Genomic DNA, 20327 nt, shown 5'->3' with positions numbered 1-20327 from the left:
CCGTCCTCAGTGCTTTCGTTGACGGAAGCTGGACTAGGGCTAGGTCCAAGAAATCTGCACGCCCCCGTTGTCAGGCCTGCGGGTGGACGAAAGACCCAGTAGCAACTCAAAGGAGAGGCCTGATTGGCGGTACTTGTACTGCTTCAGTAGTGGCGATCCAGGCGCCCAGCGCCTAAGTTGAACAGCTTGCAGAAGGGCAGATCGGCTCTTCATCCGCAGACGACTGGCCTGCCCTCCCCACTCTCAGTCAGTCACCGTTGTGACCGGCACGACTGCGGAGTGCAATTCAGAAGTCACCTCCATGGCCAGACGGCTGTAGGTTTCCAGGATTTGGCGGCAGCTTGCTGCCACTTATTGATTTCATCAGAGCATCCTCCAACGTAATAGATCTCGTCTTCCATCGATATCTGTAATACAGATCCAATGGCCTAACTCTGAGAATGAGCTTGACGAGGGCGGAAGCTTTACAGCAAGCGATGACGTGATACTACCACCCTCACTGCCCCTTCCCCCCCCCCCACCGAACTCGTCCCCCCCCCCCCTCCACCCAATCACACACTGGAGAGCGAATGTGCACTCGTTTTCTGATCCTTTCAGCGCTGTCAGCTGCTATAGTGTTCAGGGTTACAGAGCATTCCTTTATGCAATGTTTGCGTCCTGAAAGGTATTCTTTTGACACCGCTATTCGAAGTTACTGCATTTAGCTTCGTTACGGTAGAGCGTTCTGTTTTCCCCACATTGATGTTAAAGTGCTGAATCAGTTGTTCTTGGCTTCCCTCTACCATGGTCTCATCAAATGAGCTACGAGCTTATTTGTAGTTTGGGCCTTCCGTGTTGACATTCAGCAAAGACATCAATCCGTAGCCGGCACATGCGCCCCACTTAGCGACGTCTCCATCTGTTTGTAAACAAATTTTATTCCTGTTCTTACTGTTCTGCTGTGCAACAATTGTATGGAGTCAATGTAGTCAGGTCGATCGACGTGGAGACGTGATACAATGGCAGGAAGGAGCTATCGATTGTGGACTTGGCCAAGGCAATACTATGAACGAAACTACCAAATTTGGGTATGTATCAACGAGGACTGTCCAACGTGTCTGCAAATGAATTGGTGTCCCACTCACAGCCACTAAACACGTAGTGAGAGCAGTGGTAGTAAAAATATCCTAACCGAGAATAACCGACAGTCACCTGAGACAAGTGCCATGCATTTTCAATGACAATTGTTTCATACTCACCATGAATTACTTCCGTCAATATACGTAGGACCATTCCAGCCAGCATCTGAGTGAAAACAAAGACGGGACCTTCAAGGGACCAAACAACACAGAAACTAGACAGGACGTTACTGGGTTCTAGGCGCTACAGTCTGGAACCGCGCGACCGCCACGCTCGCAGGTTCGAATCCTGCCTCGGGCATGGATGTGTGTGATGTTAGGTTAGTTAGGTTTAAGTAGTTCTAAGTTCTAGGGGAATCATGACCTCAGAAGTTAAGTCCCACAGTGCTCAGAGCCATTTGAACCAGGACGTCACTAGAGATGTGTAGTGTTGTACAACGTGTCGCTATTTTGCCTCTTTTCTGTTGTGTACCAAGCAAGAGGTCCAAACAAATACTGCAAGAGGGCGCCACCACACAATCACAACCATTCGCAAGGCGCCTCAGGTCCGCGCAGCACCATCCAAATGGCGCCGACAAACCTAGACCTCTTCTTTCTTCTGTGCCACTTCCTTTAGCAGGTCGTATACTTTCTCCAAAAGTGTCACACTGTGAACCACAGACTACACCGCTTCAACCTTGTACTGGCAGGCATGCAAATCCTTCAACCGACAGGCACCAAAACACAGTGTACTGAGTACACTCAGCCAGATTTGCACCAGCAGCCTGATAGTGCAGTACAGGACATGCATCTTCTCGGTAAGGTACTGTGAGGTAGGGTTAGCAACATTCGATCACGGTTTTCAAGGGAGGTGACCAACATCTGACCATGATTACAAAGGAGGTTTAAGTGAGATTTACACGCAATAAATTTCATCTGTATAACAAATCTCATTTTCTTGGAATGTGCACTATCAAACAAGTGGTTCAATAATCATAGTGATAAAGGGCTACCTGGACCGAGCGAGGTGGCGCAGTGGTTAGACACTGGACTCGCATTCGGGAGGACGACGGTTCAATCCCGCGTCCGGCCATCCTGATTTAGGTTTTCCGTGATTTCCCTAAATCACTCCAGGCAAATGCCGGGATGGTTCCTCTGAAAGGGCACGGCCGACTTCCTTCCCCATCCTTCCCTAATCCGATGAGACCGATGACCACGCTGTCTGGTCTCCTTCCCCAAAACAACCAACCAACCAAAGGGCTACCATTATGGAACCATTGCAGAGAAACATTTTTCCCCTACTGTAGATGTTTGGGCTGAATTAAGGGTAGAATTCACTTACTACACTCACGACATTTTCAGACGATGGAAGGCATCTCATGCACTGACGGCCCACCGAGGTTTCGCCGGCACAGTGTTGCGGACGCAGTTCAGGGTGGAGACGGTTCTGTGATGTTGTTTATCATGACTTGGCCGTACTGGTTTTTATGTTACTGTGGGCATGAACCAGAAGTTTCATTTCAACATTGTCGGTGACCAAGGATTTCTGTTCCTTCTATTCTTCTTGATGAGCATGCTATGGACACTCCTGTCGTCCAAGGTAACTACAACCGTGTTCAAAAGGCTGCACGAATGAGTAACTCACGCACCCTACCGCATGTCAACTGACCCGCTAAATCACCCGACCTTATATCCACAGGAAATATCTGGGATCTTTGGAACGCCGCGTAAGATGTAGCAGTTAACTAGCCGACACTTTGGTAGCTCTATGGGAGCTGATTATCAAAGAGTTGCTTCTGCTGGATATTGCAACCTTAATACATTAGTGGATGCTCTTCATCATCGAACTGTGGCCGTTACTGAGGCTGCAGATGTTGATGCACGCCATGTCTCCTCGGGGGAAGACTAATTTTTTGTCCGGTGTGCTTATCAAGCTACATATGTAATCATGTTTTAGAAAATACTCTCGTGGGAAACGATATTGTTGATTACACAAAGGTGCCCAATATTACTCATAAAATTAAAACTGATGATTTCACTTATATGGTCCGGTGACATTAATAAAACCACCTGAATAACCACCTTTCGCACCGCGGACGTGTGGGTAAGGAGTCAATGGGGTTCTCGAATGTACCGATAGGGATGTGAATCTATGCTGATTCCAGTGACGGGGTCAACTGCACTATGTTTCTCAGTTGAGGATCCATGGATCCTACAGCCCGACCGAGAGATCCCACAAATTATCAAATGGGTTCATATGTGTGCAGTTTGTTGGCCAGAGGACTAAGCTAAACTCGTGCTGGTGCTTTTTGACACGTACACGTACACTAAGAGCTGTGTGACACGTAGCAATGTCCTGCCGATAGACATCATTGTGACAAGGAAAAAACAAACTGCATTTAGGAGTGGGCATGTTTCCCAAGATTAGATGTATACTTGTTGATCCCTTGTGCCTACCAGGATGACGAGAACCCTAGGGAAAACAAAACCTTAATGCTCCCTCTTCCAGCCTGGACCCTTTGCTTTCAGATGTTTCACGCTGGGCACTCCAAAGACCACCTGTCTGATGGAGTATAAAACATGACTCATCTAAATAGTTCATAAATTTTGACAACAAAGTCCACAGAGCGCAGTGACCTGATTCTATATTTGAAAAAGACCAGTCGGTATCGCAATAATATTTCTTTATTAACCGGCTTCGCCTTTACTACAAGCCATCTTCAGAATTTTTTTGCCCCCTAAGGCTGGTGCTGACGGCTCCTCGGATCTTTCGTGATACGACGATCGTACCACCTGTCGCTACTCAGTGAACGTCTAGTTGAGGTAATGGTGGGCAAATTCCAGCCTTTATTGCCGATCAACAGCAGTCAGCATGTGTGCATGAATCAGGTTCCTGCTGCGGAGGCCCACATGCAGCAACTTTCCCTGAACTGTCGTTGAGGACATACTGTTGATGACACCTTACTTCAACTGGGTGGTCAGTTTCTTAACAGCTGGACGTCTATTCGCCTGCACACATCTCCGCAGCTGTCGTTTACCCCTTTCGTCTATGGTCTGTGACACACCACATTTGCCTCAACGTCAGTTTTGAATAGTGCCGTTTTAGCATGACCACGGCGGAGCTCGAACACTTTACAAACTTGGCCATTTCATAAATGCTTCCACCTTTGGTCTGTGGTGTCACCGCCAGACACCACACTTGCTAGGTGGTAGCTTAAATCGGCCGCGGTCCATTAGTACATGTCGGACCTGCGTGTCGCCACTGTGTGATCGTAGACCGAGCGCCACCACACGGCAGGTCTAGAGAGACGGACTAGCACTCGCCCCAGTTGTACGACGACGTTGCTAGCGACTACACTGACGAAGCCTTTCTCTCATTTGCCGAGAGACAGTTAGAATAGCCTTCAGCTAAGTTAATGGCTACGACCTAGCAAGGCGCCATTTGTACCATTGCATGTATCTCAAGATAGTCTCACTTGTATCATCAAGAATGCTGTATACCAAAGGACGATATAAAAGTTAAGTGTTCTAGTAGCTACGTTCTTTTCTTTATCACATTCATTACGAATCCTGTTCCAGACTTCGCGCCAGTCGGCGTGTGTGTACGTGTGCCCTCTCGGCTACCCGTCTCTGTGGACTGGCTGCCTTGTCAGTCCACTACATGGTCCGAAAACGAATGATCAAGCACTCCGGACGTCGAATAAATCGCTCGGTTTCCGCATTACGACAATCGCTGCACTGTTTCCCGCATTCCCCTGATACACTTTATGGACCCTCCACTGTTAGTGCTCCCACCTGCCGTCTGTGAGTGGTTATTGCACGTTGACGCCGAACATAAGCTGTGGTCACATTAATGAGACTGCACTATCTAAAAAGCTTACCCGTTTTTGTGTTTACGTGATCAGGCCCAGAGGACTGCACACAGCAGCAAGGCTCCTCTCCTCCGAGGCTTCCTCGTATCCTCTTTACCGTTACCAAGTTACCCGGAACCTGAAGTACCAGGGTTTTGATTTTGAAGTAAGCTTCCCTTAGATGAATTGCTTTCCGACACCTGTCGAGGCTCGTCTCCCCTTTCCATAAAATGTTAAAGGCTGTGGGAAGATAGGATCATTGAGACATACTTCGTCTGGTTCATCGAGTTACAAAGATCCTAACAGTGGCTACGCTACCACTGCCATGGCTCTTAGTGTCATATTGCAGCTGTCTTTGTCATTTAGGCTAAAGACGGTCTGAAATGAAAGAAGTAACTGAATTTTGCCTGTCGCCGTCTTCCCTACCGTTGGATTAGAAGGACCTCACCTGATGATCCGCTACTCTCCGGACCGTCATGTAGTCGGATTCATTTTCTCGTACAACAGGGATTCCGACTGGTGAACGAAATTAACTGTTTAATTAAGAGAACAGGGGGATGGGGATACTACAGTAACAGACAGCTAAAAGAAAAGACGGTGTATTCTCGTCAACACATTAAGATGAGAGGCTGTCTCGATACAAATAGACAGAAACTTAGTCCACAGTTCCTGGGTACACAAGCTATCCACAGGCTTGTGGCCGACGCCGTAAATACGTGAAAAGACAAAATACAAACATAAATAACGATCACAATCCCAGTCTCTAGAGAGAGTTCTGATGCAGCTTAATTAAAACGAACGCCAGGATTCCAATCATAAATTAATGTAATGGGTAGGAACACACTGCGAGCACACGGGCAGCGGTAGAACTATAAAAACTACCGATTTAACACCGATAAAACCGCGAGGCTGATCTTTCGCGATGAAAACCGAATATTTGCATCTTAAATAGGTCAGCTTTGCTGTGGGTGTCCTACCACTGAACCTAACTGCACGGCTGCTTCCAAGACGGTGGTAATAAACACATGAATCGCAAAATGTCGCTTACTGACAAGCGACTGCTGGTCACGAAGTGAAGCCTATCAAATATTGCCACAAACTGAGTGCGAGAATTCCTTATTTGAAGAGTTCGTCCACAGATGATGTACCCTCCCCTACACTGTTACAGTGCCATACTACAAACGAGCGCTGCGACATCTGCAGCAATCCGAAGCCTTGGGCTCGCTGTCCTCCTTCGTCCTCCATACAGTTCCGACTGGGCCCCATCCGATTTTCATCTGTTTCCAAAACTTAAAGAACATCTTTGAGAACTTCACTCTCATAGTGATGAAGCGGTGCAAGCAGAGCTGAGGTTGTGCATCCGTCAACGAGGTCAAACATTCTGCAGTGACGGTGTCAACAAACTGGTCTCTCGTTCGGAGAAATACCGGGTGTTCAGAAAGTAACTAGGCTGTGCCATTTTGTGGTGTGCTAAGTAATGACTGATATGATTGTCAATTATTAATACAGCATTTTCCATTATTTAACATTTTTGAACCATATTTGAAGCATATTTGACCAGGTATTTGTATTTGTTCGCAGGTCCAGTTTGACTGAAGACCAACGTCTTGTGTGACATCATTGTGATCCAAGTCATCATGTTCACGATTGAACAAAGAATGTTTCTTGTGGAGCATGTGTTCCTCAATGGAGCCAAATTTACCTGAGCAGTAGAAGCTGCATTTCCAGAAAAGTTCCCAGGAGTGAAAATGCCTAACTGCAATGCTGTACGGAATCTCAGAACAAAGTTTCTGAAGAGCGGAAGCGTTCATAATGCTCCAAAATCAGGCAGGCCACGCACATCGACATCCAAATGAAGATGGCGGAGGTAAAAGACATGATGCTGTAAAGTCCAAAGAAATCGGTTAGACGACTAGCTCAGCACGCCCACGTGTCCGTGGGTTCTGCCCACAAGATTCTCCGGATGTCACTGTCCATCTAACCCTACAAAATGTCGATCGTGCATGAACTGAGAGACATCGATCGCCCGGCGCGTGTGAACTTTTGCGACTGGTTTTCGTCCTTCCTGCAGGATAATGGTGAGGGGATTCTTGACACAAAGTTTTTCACGGATGAGGCATGGTTTCAGCCCTCCAGTTACGTGAATAGCCAGAATAGTCGTGTGTGGACTACGGAGAATCAGCGTGAACTTAACGTCGCCCCACTGCATTATCATGTTTGGTGCGCCGTGACTCGTAAACGCATCATTTGGCTGATCTTGTTTCAGCACACCATATATGCAGAATGGTACTGCACGTGTATTCTGGAGCCCTTCCTAGGCGAAGTGAATGAGCATGAAACTGAGAATGCCTGGTTTCAACAGGATGGGGCGACTGCACATACCGCCCAGTAGGCGATGAACTATAAAAGGACATCTTGGGTGACCGCACCATCTCTCGAGGACTCTGGCCCCCGCGTTCACCCGACTTGGGTCCACCGGTTTGCTTTCTATGGTGTATGTTGAAGGGAAAGGCCTGTGAAGGCAATCCGCACACCATACAAGAACTCCAAGCTGCACTGACACGTCACACTCGGAACATCACTCCCGATGTTCTGCACAACGTCTTCAAGAACATACAGAAACGTGTGCATCTGTGTCTTCAAGCTCAAGGGGATACGGCAAGTTGTGAACTGCACAGTTACTTATTGAACATCGTGTTCGTTGCCAGGGTGACTACGTTTAAAAGTAATTATGTAGACACTAAGAATTAAGATGCAGAATGTTAACAACGTTTGTTTCATTTAAAAAAATTTAGGAGTTTTCACATAAAAATTCGGAGACGTTATTTTTAGTGCGTCTTCGTAGAAGGAATATTTGTTTACTGTGTATAGCGTACAATTGTTTTGTGGGTACTCTTGCTGAACATTCTATCGGTGTTTGTTATTTAATGTATGTGCTGTACTTGTCTTGTATCGGCATTAAACAGGCAATAAAGTCATTTCTTGATTGAAAGTTGATTTATTTATTCTTATGTTTGTGTTGTCTGCCCCTTGCTGTTGATCATCATCTTAATCGTTAACTGTTTTATTTTATTGTAACTCCTGTCACGGGCCACAAAAGTTCATCAAGGAAATTATTGAATTCGGTCAACGATGACCATCTTCAGACTTAAATCTAACATACAATTATGTCAAATTACACGAGATACATAATCATATATCCCTGTAGGCAAAAATGACAATATTTCCGTATCTGAGTAAATGCTGTATACTACGCAATTCGTGTTATTGCCTACATAGATGATACAAATGGCTCTAAGCACTATGGAACTTAACATCTGAGGTCATCAGTCCCCTAGACTTAGAACTACTTAAACCTAACTAACTTAAGGACATCACACACATTCATGCCCGAGGCAGGATTCGAACCCGCGACCGTAGCAGCAGCGCAGTTCCGGACTGAAGCGCCTAGAACCGCTCGGTCACAGAGACCGACCATAAATGATACAGTCACGTTAATTAGCCATACAAGCTTCGTCACACAATTACAGATTTTGACTACCACGAACATCAAACACTGTATAATAATGACTATGGTATTCGAAATTTGTTATTTTATGACAAAATTTATGTGGCTAATTAATACGACTGTACTATCTGTAAGGGCACCCCTTGTACCAGTTTCCCCTGACGTTTCGCCTTAAATGCACACCGTAATTTCTTGAAAGTTGCGCATTGCCGCTCTAAAGTGACAGAGATACCAAGTGCCTTGAAAACAATAAGCAATGGGCCCCAGTAATCAAAGAGCGGGGTGAAGATCATCTTTCCAGTAGGCGTCTGGCTCTTGAAGGACTTGAGACGAGGGGACGATAGATGAAAAATGTGTGTGAAATCTTATGGGACTTAACTACTAATGTCATCAGTCCCTAAGCTTACGCCGGCCGCGGTGGTCTCGCGGTTCTAGGCGCGCAGTCCGGAACCGTGCGACTGCTACGGTCGCAGGTTCGAATCCTGCCTCGGGCATGGATGTGTGTGATGTCCTTAGGTTAGTTAGGTTTAAGTAGTTCTAAGTTCTAGGGGACTAATGACCACAGCAGTTGAGTCCCATAGTGCTCAGAGCCATTTGAACCCTAAGCTTACACACTAATTAACCGAAATTATCCTAAGGACAAACACACACACCCATGCCCGAGGGAGGGCTCGAACCTCCGCCACGACCAGCCGCACAGTCCATGACTGCAGCGCCTTAGATCGCTCGGCTAATCCCGCGCGGCCAGGACGGTAGATGACACCACTGCATCGTTGACGCCGGCCGCGGTGGCCGAGCGGTTCTAGGCGCTTCAGTCCGGAACCTCGAGACCACTACGGTCGCAGGTTCGAATCCTGCCTCGGGCATGGATGTGTGTGATGTCCTTACGTTAGTTAGGTTTAAGTAGTTCTAAGTTCTAGGGGACTGATGACCTCAGATGTTAAGTCCCATAGTGCTCAGAGCCATTTGAACCATTATTTTTTTTTGCATCGTTGACGCTTTGGACTCCGGTTCCCAGTGGTGGCACCAACTTTTGCCGCCTGCATCAGTGTGGTCGAGGAACGCGTTGCTTTCAACACTAAATGCCAGCAGGTGCTTCAGGCAAATAGCGAACGGTTTCTTTGTGTTCGGCATTCAACACTCGGGATATCCAATGGCTACAGACCTTACAGTAGCCTAGTGGATAAGGTGTTGCACGCTAGCTGATGTCGAGATGCTAGCGGTCGAACGGTTGGCCGCCGGTCCGCACTAATCGCGTCATCAATATCCCGCTTCTTGCTGTCCTTCGTGATTGAGGCTGGCCTCCCAAATCGATTGGCGTGTTGTGTTGAATCACAGCCAACATGGAACCTAGCGCACCTTTCCACATCGGAGATTTTCGACAGTCATACTGCCCCATACACATTCTTCATTCGGCAACGAATGTCTACCGGTGTTTGTCCTTCAGCAGCCAAGAAAAGAACAACAGCACGCTGGAACTGTTTGGATGTATTTCGTGATTACGTCCACATAGTTCATTTTTCCGCATTTACTGCATACACGTCGGAAAGATACGAATGTGCTTTCTACATGTCGGTACTTATATACCCACAACGGAGTCGCGCTACGCTGCATACACGCTGCAGCAACCCCCCTTATACGTACAAAGTGACACAAATTGTGTAGTGTAATGCATTTACTCAAGCATGAAAATGTTGACACTTTTTGCTTATTGCAATTTCTGATTCCGTATTTTATGTAAATTGGGAACACTGTGGGTCAAGCTGCTTGTGTATGCCTGTTTTTAGGTCTGAAGATTGTCATCTTTGACCGAAATTAATAACTTGATTGATGAACATTCGTGGTTTGCGATTGGATTTATAATAAAATAAATTAAATTTTAATTCCTGTATCGCTGGAGAATTTTACTGCTAATTTGTCTCAACTCGCTGATCATTATCCTTACTTTTTAATAACATACAACTGCTTAATAAATACTGCAAATTCGAAAGATTCTGTTGCCTATACGCTGACAATATAAGGTACACCCACATGCAGCAAGCCCGAATCCCCTCTCGTCTTCTCGTTTTAGCAGAACCGGAGATAAGAAAAAAAATAAAGGACCGCGAGAAAATTCCGTAATGAATACTACTCTCTACATCAGGAAGAGAAGTGAAAAGACAATATTCAGCGGCCTTGGTAAGGTGGAGGGCATTCTGTAATGGTATTAGTGATAAGAAATAATAATAATCATCATCATCATTTGATGTCCTAAACTTCCACCTCAGGAGTACAATGCTAGAGTGCACTTCGCTCTCACAGGTGGGCAAGTGTATATACACCAAATGAGGTATTCGTCGGAGGCGTTTGTCTCCATGCTCGTTTCGCAGCTAAGTTGTTGAGCCATGGGCCTTCATGGAACTTGCTCCCATCCTCCATGAGTTTCCTCCATTTGCTGCGGTTTTCGGCGAGCTCCTCCTATTTGTAGCACTTTATACTGAAAGCGTTCATATCACTCTTTAAGCAAAAAAAGCAGGTCTTCCAAAGGGCCTCTTAGCATCTGCTACATCACTAAGTGTTGTGCATCTGGGAAGACGGGAGTGGTCCAGACACTGTAAGTGTCCTTGCGATTGCAAGTGACGTTCCTTGAGAGTGACGGTGATACTTTGTAGACTCGCGCCATCATCTCATTTGTCACATGGTCCCTCCATGCTATGCCTACAATGTTTCGTAAGCACCACAGATGATAGGTGTTGAGCTTACGTTCATGTATGGTGTGTGATGTCCAGCTCTCGAAACATACAAGAGGGTGCTCAGCACGCATGCGTAGTAGAAGAGCATTTTTGTTGTCCCATACACTTGTGCGTTTCTTTCGTCGTCCAGAGAAAAATCTTACGACACTAATGAACAGAGGTAGCAGAAGTTAATAATTTTTTCATAATGCGGGCCCACAGTCATAATATATTTCTTTAAAATCAGTACCGCCATTAGACTGTTGCTTATTTACAGTGCTACATTTACACTTGCACAATCATGATTTCGGCTTCAATGCGCCATTATCAAGTGTTTTAAGTGTTATACAGTGCCTCAGATGACATACTATCGTATTTAAAATACACCATTAGACACATTGGCTGGTTCAAATGGCTCTGAGCACTATGCGACTTAACTTCTGAGGTCATCAGTCGCCTAGAACTTAGAACTAATTAAACCTAACTAACCTAAGAACATCACACACATCCATGCCCGAGGCAGGATTCGAACCTGCGACCGTAGCGGTCACGCGGTTTCAGACTGAAGCGCCTTTAACCGCACGGCCACACAGGCCGGCCACATTGTCTAAGGGTCTATATTTCTGGCAAAGCAGTAGACAATGTGTCTAATAGTGTATTTTAAATACACTATTGTGTCTAATGGTGTATTTTAAATACGATAGTATGTCATCTAAGGCACTGTATAACACTTAAAACACTTGATAATGGCACTTTGAAGCCGAAATCATGATTGTGCAAGTGTAAATGTAACACTGTAAATAAGCAACAGTCTAATGGCATACTATCGTATTTAAAATACACCATTAGACACATTGTCTAAGGGTCTATATTTCTGGCAAAGCAGTAGACAATGTGTCTAATAGTGTATTTTAAATACGACAGTATGTCATGTTAGGCACTGTATAACACTTAAAACAATGGGGTCTTCCGCTCACGGTATTTTTCCTGAATTTGTCTGGGTATGAATGTAGGGCGGTGAGCTCGAAACACTAATTAAGACACAGGGTACATAGGCTCGCGGTAGCATTTTTAGTCACCACGATCGCCTTTACCTTCGTAGAGAATGACGATGCGTTTCGAGTGTCACAGCACCCTTAGTCCAACATTTCAATAAAAGGTTTCAGAGCACTGGGAGGACCAGAGATAAGACATACACTATGTGATGAAAAGTATCAGGACATATGGGTGAAAATGACTCTCGAGTTCGTGGCGCCCTCCATCGGTAATGCTGGAATTCAGTATGGTGTTGGCCCCCCCGTAGCCCTCATGACAGCTTCAACTCTCGCAGGCATACGTTCAATCAGGTGCTGGAAGGTTTCTTGGGGAATGGCAACCCATTCTTCACGGAGTACTGCATTGAGGAGAGGTATCGATGTCAGTCGGTCAGGCCTGGCTCGAAATCGGTGTTCCAAAACATCCCAAAGGCGTTCTATACGATTCAGATCAGGGCTCTGTGCAGGCCAGTCCATTAGAGGGATGTTATCGTCATGTAACCACTCCGCCACAGGCCGTGCATTATGAACAGGTGCTCGATCGTGTTGAAAGATGCAGTCGCCATCCCCGAATTGCTCTTCAACAGTGAGTAGCAAGAAGGTGCTTAAAACGTCAATGTAGGCCTGTGCTTTGCCAGTGCCACGCAAAACAAAAAGGGGTGCAAGCCCCCTCCATGAAAATCACGACAACACCATAACACCACCGTCTCCGAATTTTACAGTTGGCACTACACAAGCTGGCAGATGACTTTCAGCAGGCATTCGCCATACCAACATCCTGCTATCGGATCGCCACATTGTGTACCGTGATTCGTCACTCCACACAACGTTTTTTCACTGTTCAATCGTCCAATGCTTACGATCCTTACACCAAGCGAGGCGTCGTTTGGTATTTACCGGCGTTTTGTGTGGCTTATGAGCAGCCGCTCGACCATGAAGTCCGCAGCTCGTGGTCTTGAGGTCGCGTTCTCGCTTCCCGATCACGGGGTGCCGGGTTCGATTCCCCGCGGTGCCAGGGATTTTCACCTGCCTCTAGATGACTGGGTGTTTGTGTTGTCCGCATCATTTCATCATCATTTATGAAAGTGGCGAGTTAGGACTGAGCAAAGGTTGGGAATTTGTACAGGAGCTGTTAACCGCGCAGTTGAACGCCCCACAAACCCATCATCATCATCATCATCATCATCGACCATGAAATCCAAGTTTTCTCACCTCCTGCCTAACTGTCACAGTGCCGGCCGCGGTGGCCGTGCGGTTCTAGGCGCGTCAGTCCGGAATCTTGCTGCTGCTACGGTAGCAGATTCGAATCCTGCCTCGGGCATGGATGTGTGTGATGTCCTTAGGTTAGTTAGGTTTAAGTAGCTCTAAGTCTAGGGGACTGATGACCTCAGATGTTAAGTCCCATAGTGCTCAGAGCCATTTTTAACTGTCATAGTACTTGCAGTGGATCCTGATGCAGTTTGGAATTCCTGTGTGATGTCTGCCTATTACATACTACGACCCTCTTCAAATGTCGGCGGTCTGTGTCAGTCAACAGATAAGGTCGGCCTGTACGCTTTTGTGCTTCTCGAGTCCCTTCACGTTTCCACTTCACTGTCACGTCGGAAACAGTGGACCTAGGGATCCTTAGGAGTGTGGAAATCTCGCGAACAGACGTATGACACAAGTGACACCCAATCACCTGACCACGTTCGAAGTCCGTGAGTTCCGCGGAGCGCCCTATTCTGGTCTCTCACGATGTCTAATGACTACTGAGGTCGCTGATATGGAGTACCTGGCAGTAGGTGGCAGCAAAATGCACCTAATTAGAAAAACGTCCAGATACTTTTGATCACATAGTATACGACTTGAATGAGCTGCGCTGCGAAGCACTTCGAGGGCAGACCATGAGTTGCGCGGTAATGCGTCATGCAGAGGAATGAGAACAAGGATTAGTACGAGGAAAAAGCGAAGAACAAACGTGGTTACACGCGACAGCTGTGCGTAGGTGTAGTTATCTGTCAAGGGCAGTACTTACATAAGAGTCGCGTTTCTCTGTAGTTTCCTTACGTGTGGGGACTGCACTAATTCGAAGGAGCGCTGCTGAATTTGAACTTCTAATTCTACGTTTGTACTCTGGAAATATGTGACAGAGACTCAACAAGATAGGTTTATTTCCCTCCCCCGCCCCCCTTCCTCCAATCGATAAGCGGGAAGGATTTATTTGGAGCCGCATCTCCTGACGACAGGACAGCGGTTTACGGTGTTGTTGTCTTGCCACAGTTTAATCAAGTCCCGCACATGTCACTTCACCGAAGTCTTCTACAAAGACTCTTTCTAATACCACAGAAAAAAAGTAGACTGTTCCATTGGAAAAAGTTGATTCCACAATTCGGCAGCTCCAAACGCTAAGAATCAGTTGCGTACGTAATAAAATTCGTCACATTATCCGGCGTTAACTTAAAACAACTCCACCTTGGTAGGTTTACTCGTTGCGGACGTGCACTGCTGTGCAGAAAAGGAAAAAAGTTACTTTAGCATGATGTGTCACTGACAGTTAATATAGCTCGATGAAACGTGGACCATACATAGAAAGAACTGCTACGGTATATTTCAGGGTGTAACTGAAACAGATATGGCATGAGACGAACAGAAATGACACTTTTATTCAAAGATGATAATTGCACTGAAGTCATAGCCATTCATGATGGTCCCTTGGACATTAGAAAAGGCTGGACACTGTGTGTAATGACGACGTAAATAGTCACGGACGGCAATCCACGCTCTGCAATGTGCTCCCATGCGGCCGCAAGGTTCGTAAGCAGTTCTTGTGGAAGGGAGTTCTATTCCTCCACTAGTGCGGTTGGAATCTGCTGGATGGTAGTTGGCGCATGTGGATATAATGAAATACATCTCCATAACGCATCCCACACGTGCTCGATGGGATTTGCGTCGGGGGAACGGGCACGCCAGTCTATTCGCCGAATGTCTTCTCGTTCCAAGAGATCCTCTACCTTCGTTGTTGATTGCAGTCACGCGTAAGTGTCATACATTGACGACATAATGATTTGTACTTTGTTACGCTTAAGGCTATTTGGAGCCATCAAGGGCACTCCTGGGCAGGAAATCAGAGACCCAATGCAGAGAGCAGGCAGAAGTGTTAGCGTCTTGGTTATCAGAGATAAATAGTAACACTAGGGCTGTGCAAATTGGAGACGCTTTGTGCAGCTGTCCCGGGGAAGAAGTTTCTCCTCAGAGAATTAACTGGTAACTGCATCCACCTATACCGTCCCCAGTGAAATACTAAGAAAAGACTTAAAAACAGTATTTATAAAGAAGAGACATTTAAAAATTGAATAATAAGTGGACACTAGCCGCTAAGGCGAACGTGTATTTTTCTCATGTATCCGTATTATAATAATTTCTCTGTGTAAGTTTCGAGGGAAAAAAATATAACAAAATGATCTAAAGACGACAAGATATGATCTTTTGTTAATTTTGTTGTCGTCTTAACTTCTTATCTTGTATTGGTTGCGTGTAGACGGATATCTTGCGAGTGCTGGCAAATGTAAGCATATTTGTACTAATTAAGCAGATAAAATATTAATATTATTGTTCACTTTTAATCTGTAAGAGGTAATCCCGATTTCATGTCAGCCTTCCTTGAATTAACCTGCGTTCGAGTAATTTACAGTGGAACAACCGCAGCGGCCGATGCAGCCAACGACGCCATTACGACGCCATTATGTGGCGATATTAACTTATAAAAATTAACGGAAACGCAAAACTCGCCCGCTATTAACATAATATACATTTTTCTCCACAGCCACCCGACGTTGCAGAAAATACGTAGCTTTAAGATTCTTATTTTCAGTACCACAGCCGAGAGCCAGAGCCAGGACTCCAACTACAATGCAATGGTTAACGGAGGTAAGAAGAAATACTCTCGCGCGTGTGTGGGCCGTAATTGTAATTAATAACTAAAGATTTTTTGCTTTAAAGTGAACTGACTAACCGAGGAAGTTAATATAAAAAGTTTATTCCATTTTTCTACGTATGTGCTCATGTTTTAAGATTCAGCGAGTCTAACGTTTATTAACGTAACAAATAATTTCCACTGAAGTTTAATATTGTTAAAAAAGAGAACTCCACAAAAGCATTTAACTGTAAATCAAAATTGAATCAAATATCATTATGATTAAGGCCCACCACGTAAGTCGGCAACAATCACCATTACCAATCAATTTCTGTAGAAAATAATAAAATAAACTCTGGCGGCCGATGGGACGCAAGACACCGCCGAAACGCTGTCGTAAGGCGTCACTGTAGAAGATGGCCACGAAAAGGCACGTCGTAGCAGAGGCAGCAAGCTTGAAACTCGCTCCTGAGAACTGCAACGTCAATGGGTTTACACAGAAGCGTGGTGGGCGGTGCCAAATGACGTAAAACACTGTTGTTTGTGGTCATAATAGGAGCGGCAGTGACGTTTAGCTTTCAGCTGAACGCTGTTGACACCAAACTTGGAGTTTGTCAAATCCAGAAGCATCCCTACCTACCGAGTAAGAGTATGAGCGGAATCTAATTGTGGTTGGCCAGAGGCGCCCTGGAGATGCAGAATGACTCGCCAGATCGTTAAGTGCCGGTAGGTCGACTGTAGAAAGGGAGAAATGGAGAAGTGGGGTGCCGCCATGATTCTTTAAAAACCAATATTTTTGTATTCAGAGAGAGTTCTCAGTCAGATCACTTGGGGGCCGACTCCGTATCACTCGTGGCCAGCCTCGATAAGTTCCGACATGCCTGTTTATTAAAACTATATTAGCACGTCCAGCTGCTAACGGCCGTTGATATATATCAACAGGGGACAGGTGAAAATGTGTGTCCCGACCGGGACTCGAACCAGGGATATCCTGCTCACATGGTAGACGCTCTAGCCATCTGAGCCACCGAGGGCACAGAGGATAGTGCGACTGCAGGGATTATCTCGCGCACGCCTCCCGCGAGACCCACATTCTCACCTTGTATGTGCACACACTACATTCGTAGTGTCCCACACCAACACATTCATTACTCGTGGAAGACACTCTTACCAAGTCCCGTAAGAGTTCGGGGAATATGTGTGCATCTGCACAGAAGAAGAAGGTCATGGCCGGTATTGCCAGAACTATGTACCTATATGGATATTGTGTCTGATCTTTCGGACATGTCCGAAAGAACTGACACCATTGATGGCCTGCAGCAGTACTCCCCGAACTCTTACGGGACTTGATAAGAATGTCTTCCACGAGTAATGAGTGTGTTGGGGTGGGACACTACGAATGTAGTGTGTGTACATACAAGGCGAGAATGTGGGTCTCGCGGGAGGCGTGCGCGATATAATCCCTGCAGTCGCACTATCCTCTGTGCCCTCGATGTCTCAGATGAATACAGCGTCTGCCATGTAAACAGGAGATCCTGGGTTCGAGTCCCGGTCGGGGCGCACATTTTCACCTGTCCTCGTTGATATATATCAACGCCCGTCAGCAGCTGAAGGTATTAGTATAATTCTAATTTCGTTCTAGACTGCTGCAGGTCATCAATGGTGTCTGTTCTTTCTGACATGTCCGAAAGAACAGACACCATATCCATATAAGTATATGCCTGTTTATCTCACTTGGAGTCCGGCTCTCAAGTGCGTACTTAACGTGCTGCTAGTGTTCACTACTTCTGTTAACATCCGCCCCCGTAACTTCAGACGCTGACTTCTGTCGTGTAACCAGTTGCCTCTTTTGCTTTTCTAATGTTTAGAATTAGCCTTCAGAGTAGTAGTTAATCTGATCGCAAATAAATAGTGCTAGTCAGACGCTTGAATTCCATGAGTCTCCTGCTTCAAGCATCCTGTCGAGTCCCAAAATGTCGGATAAATCTGTCGTAGGTGCCCTGCGACAGTGTTTGGCGCTGATCCAAGTCAACAACCTGCGTTCACTGGGAGTTTGTCTTTCTGCATTTGCTCCTCACCACTCGGAAATCGCAGATTGGCCTTAAACCCCTGTCTTCCCTTTATCCTGTTTCAGGATACGACAATAGTCCTCCACAACAATGAAGTCGTGATCGAATACACACCTGAAAAGACGCACACGCCAAATGAGTACAGTGTCAATATAATGTTGACTTGTAAGTGCAACGTGATCAACACGTCCCTACTACATCATAACTCTCCACGCTATTACATCTGGACCACATGAAAGATTATGTTGTACTATGTGGGACGTACCCTGAAATGACAACAGGAGATAATACGTAATCGATGCAGTAACACTGCGGAACACGAACGTTTTGTTATGGCATGGAGAAGCATAAAGTTGCAAGGGCGTTCTAAATTCCAAATCTTTGAACACGCCATGCTTACCGGACAACGTTATTGTGACACTGTACTGACTCCCCATGTGCGTCTTTTCAGGGACTTCATTTTTACGGTTCCATGCCTCAGTCTGTAAAAACGGAACTCTTATAAGATCGTTTTCTTGTACTTCTGCCGTTTGTCTGTCCGCCAGATTGTTAACAACCCTTTTTCTCATGAACGTATGAAGATCGAATGTACGTCGCTTATTAAGGTCTGTGGCATCTTGGCTGTGTATAAATTTTAAGCTTCTAAGTCAATGGAGTCAGGAAATACGGATATTTATGTTACTTTTTTTTATACTAGAAAACTCAATCAACAAAACCTATAGGGTACTTCCCGTCGATGTAGAAGCATGATATTTAGCAATAAATAGGATTTCACAGTGCAAGTGAAGGTTACACAGAAAAAAACATTTCTTTTCTCTTTTGTTGTCCGACTTCAAGCTTGAAATTAAAACATTCTCGAAAGTCTTGGAATTCCTGGGACCAATATCTTACCAGTATCAATGTCGATGACAGGGAAAAATCGTCAATATCTTCGATTCTCGACATGAATAAACTGTCTCTATACATAATTAAATGTGTGCCGAATCCTCAGTGCGTGACTTCGACTGGCCAATTTTTGTTAATGACAATGCGCAACAACGTCGAAGATCAGAGGTGGAGGAGCTTTTCGAACAGGAAGATGTTTGTCGAATTGACTGCCTGCTCGTTCCCTGACTGAAATCCCATAGAGCAAATGTGGAATGCGTTGGGATGTATTGGAGCACGAACACAAGCACCAACAACCATCCAGCAATATGAAGATGTAATTCCTGGTACCAGTGTCTTACCGGTATCAATGTCGATGACAGGAAAAAATCGTCAATATCTTCGATTCCCGTAATGAATAAACTGTCTGTATACATAATTAAATGTGTGCTGAATCCTCGGTGACCAAGCAGCGCTCTAGAATCAAATGATAATTAAATCAACACTCTACGCTGTCGACAGGTGTTGATATACATCAACGGGGACAGTAGAAAATGAGTGCTCCGACCGGGACTCGAACCCCGAATCTCCTGCTTACATGGCAGACGCTCTATCCATTTTTTTTTTTTTTTTGTCTCGTTTTTGTTCGTTGTATCTGCTCGGTGCGGACGTCGCAAGACACCCGTTTCAGTTCGTCGTTGATCCATTAACTCAGTTTTTTTATTACAGAGGGCTTCTAACCCTCTGACCGAACACGCTGAGTTACCGTGCCGGCTGGTGACCAAGCAGCGCTCTAGAATATCCATCTGAGCCACCGAGCGCACAGAGGATAGCGCGACTGCAAGAATTTATCCCTTGCACGCTCCGCGTAAGACCTACATTCCCAACTTAATGTCCACATACTGTATTCGCAGTGCCCCTACCCATTACACTCATTACTCGCGGCAGACAATCTTACAGAGTCCCGTAAGAGTTCGGGCAATACGTGTGCATCCGCACAGAAGAAGGTCAATGGCCGGTTAGTCTTAACTAGTTTCGGACATGTCCGAAAGAACAGATACCACCATCTTCATATAGTTAAGGCTAACCGGGCACTGAACTGTGGGAATGCACACGTATTGCCCGAACTCTTACGGGACTCGGTAACATTGTCTGCCGCGAGTAATGAGTGTAATCGGCAGGGGCACTACGAATGTAGTGTGTGGACATCAAGTTGGGAATGTGGGTCTCACGGGGAGCGTGCAAGGGATAAATCCCTGCAGTAGCACTATCCTCTGTGCCCTCGGTTTGCTCAGATG

Source organism: Schistocerca nitens, chromosome 7, assembly GCF_023898315.1.
Source record: "Schistocerca nitens isolate TAMUIC-IGC-003100 chromosome 7, iqSchNite1.1, whole genome shotgun sequence".
In the NCBI taxonomy this organism is placed as follows: domain Eukaryota; kingdom Metazoa; phylum Arthropoda; class Insecta; order Orthoptera; family Acrididae; genus Schistocerca; species Schistocerca nitens.
Note: the sequence above shows the minus strand (reverse complement) of the source record.